The following is a 3,278-nucleotide window of genomic DNA, read 5'->3' as shown; positions in this document are numbered from 1 at the left end:
TGTGCAATTGCACAAGATCTTGGGTTTTTATCTGAAGTGCATCAACACAGTGGTGTGAGCAAGACAGAAGACACACTGAATAGTGGGGGATAGATTGCATATCCCTACCTTCCACCAATTGCCTCTTCACTTAGGAGGTCTTTGACTCTGTACAGGGACAAAGTAAACATACACAGGCATTGCCTCTTAAGGAGGACTTCAGACAGTTTGCCCGGTCAAATAACAGACCGGGTCTCCAGACTACATGTAGTAAAAGAGATTATACCTCAAGCAAGTTGCTAAAAAGCAAAGCAAATCAAGTTCAGAGAACTTAAGCAACTAAAGTACCTGCAAAAGTCAAACAGATCAGTTCACAGTTCCACAGTTAAAACCAAAAGGAAAGGATAAACAGTCAACTACAGAAGGTCAACTGTGCAAAGCAAGACTCAAACACATGAGTCAAACCATCTGCAAAATAAAGGTTAGTTCACATGTAAACAAAACCAATCACATTTGCATGATCTCAATGGCAATGGTGCTTAACCTGAAACAGAAACTCAATAGTAAGCACAATAGACCACTAGGGCTAGCCTAGGGTCAAGGATGGAAGAAAAAGTCAAAGCAGCAAGTAAAAGTCAACTAAAACCAAAGTCAAACATTTGAGAAGCTAACACAATTGGGCCCACATTCAAATCATGCATTATTATCGTTTCATGAACATTTGAAGTCAAAGTAAGGCAAAGGAAAGCACACAAAAGTCAACAGAATGACTTGCATCAAAAGTCAACCCAAACATTTTCAAAAATCATTAAATAAATCACACTCAATCCTAACATCTAACATGGTAGACATGTAAAATTTCATGGCATTTGGATGAGAGGAAGGCAGTCAATTAAAATCATGAAGTTAACACAATTTCAAGTAAGCACAATGAAAGTCAACAAGCATGGGTCAACTTCAAAAAATCATATCAAATTGAAAACAGAAGAGAAATGAATGAGATTAACACCAATGCAAAGCTTGAGATGTCTAGTTATCACATATGAAATTTCATGATCATACAATATGGTGTGAGAATTTCCCAAATGATTTGGCAACATATAGCACAAAAAGTCAACCATGGACTAGGCAGGGAAGAAAATTCTCAAATAAATTGGAAACAGAAACAATCAATTCCAGGAAAAATCATACATCAACTAGACATATAAAGGATCAATCATGCAAAAAATGGGGTCATTTGGATGTAAGGAAGCATGTGAACAAAATTAGGGAAAATGCATGTTCATGTTGTGACACCAAATGTAACACATGACTTCAAAAATTCATAACCAGCAAACCACAAATGGGAAATCCACAAACTTTATACCAAAATGAAGGTGAACATGTCTAGTTTCATCACAAAAAATTTCAAAGGCATTGGATGTAACATGAGTATTTCACAATTGAAATGGTAAGATGTATCATTTATGCATACATGTTGGGAAAATAATTATCAATTAAAATCCAGCCAATGGAAAAATAATTAAAAATCACAATTAAAAACTAGATTCAATCATGAACATCATGGAAAAAACCTCATGATTTTTGGAGTTGGAATGAAATAAAAATGAATTGTGGAAGTTGAGACATAATTGGGTGAAAACATGAACAAAAACAAGGCAAATGGTCAACATTAGGAAGTCAACAATGGCACTTAAGTAATTCTGCGCCCAACTTAATGAAACGACCGCGCTTAAGGGGGGACCAGGAAATGTCCTGATTGGTCCGCCCCCAATGAAACAGTAACCAGGGCAACAACAACCAATCACCTTCATATTTTCTGGAAATTCATACAGCATTAGGGTTTGGCTTATGCAGCAACACGATTTCAACATTAATCATTCGTCATTCAAACATCAATCGTGACCAACATCAACAATCCAAACAAGCAATACATCATCATCATTAAGCAAAAATCTGGGCAAGTTCTAAGGTTTGAACAGCAACATGAACATCATCATCAACAATTCGAATTTTCAAAGAACTTTCCAGAAATTAAAAACACATACATAAAAATGCTCAGCATGGCAAGGTGAATGAGAAACCAACATCAATTTTCAACAAAACATGCTGTGTAACAGAAATCGAGCAAAGCATCATGTGAGCATCATTTTTCATTTCCAGGTTTCTAACAATATACTCGACTATTTTACATGAGACCAAGTTTAAAACAACCAGCAAACCAAAACCTATCTAACACATGGCATAAGTTGGAGAATGGGGGAAGTTGAAAACTTACTTGTTTTGGAGGGAAATCGAAAACAGGGTTGCTTTAGTGGTCTTCAGCTCAAACAGGTGCAGCTCTTTGTTTGGAATGATGAATCCTTGAGGCACTTGAACTCAGCAAAGCTTGCAAGCATTCAAATCACTAGCTGCCATTGTTGGAGCTTGATGAAAACAGAGCTAGAAGGCACGGTTACAGCAGAAGTTTGATGATGAAAAATGCCTCCAAATATGGTCCAAATGATGAAGGAGACAAGGATTCCTTGTGTGCCTTGTTGATTTTCCCAATTCGAATCAAAATGCCAATTAGCAAGAGAGGAGAGAATACCGTTTTTCTGTGGTTTCCAAGTGGTGGCTAGGGTTGCAACTGGCAGAAAAATGCACTTATATGTGCTGTTTAGGCTCCACTAATCACATGCTAAGCTTACTTAGCTTTAATGAACTTATTTGCATCTTTTGCTAAGTTGGTACAAATGAAAATGGAGGGTGTAAAGATGGTCGAGTTGGGCTTGAATTATGCTGCCAAAGACCTTGCCAATTGCTGCTTGTGGTCTGTACACCAATTGCTAGTACTTGAATTAGTTATGTGAAACTAATTGCCATTTTTTCAAGTTTTGCAATTTAGGCCAAAATGATGGTAAAGTAGTGGTATGATGATGGTTTAGGGCTTGGAACAAATCACAAATATGGAAAGAGGATGAAAAATGTGGTTTGTAGGAAAAAACCCCACCAAATTTGGCCTTATGGTTTGAGAGATATGCCCCCTTGAAGTTCAAGATTTTATGAAAATGATTTGATCATATTTTGACAACCATACATGGGATTTGAGAGTTCTTGGACTTTTTGGAAATGGGAGAACAAGATCTTCAACTTTCATGTTGGGCAAAAATTCATTTGAAGCTTGTATCATGATGTAAGTTGAGGATCAAGAAGTTTCCATTTTTGGCAGTTGAAATTACAGGTCCAGTTTCTATTTTGGGAAATTTTCTGATTGGCTTCAAATTCTTCAATGATGTTGATTGCCATGACACATGAGG

This window comes from Lathyrus oleraceus, chromosome 2, assembly GCF_024323335.1.
Source record: "Lathyrus oleraceus cultivar Zhongwan6 chromosome 2, CAAS_Psat_ZW6_1.0, whole genome shotgun sequence".
Taxonomy (NCBI): Eukaryota; Viridiplantae; Streptophyta; class Magnoliopsida; order Fabales; family Fabaceae; genus Lathyrus; species Lathyrus oleraceus.
This window is presented reverse-complemented; position numbering follows the sequence as displayed.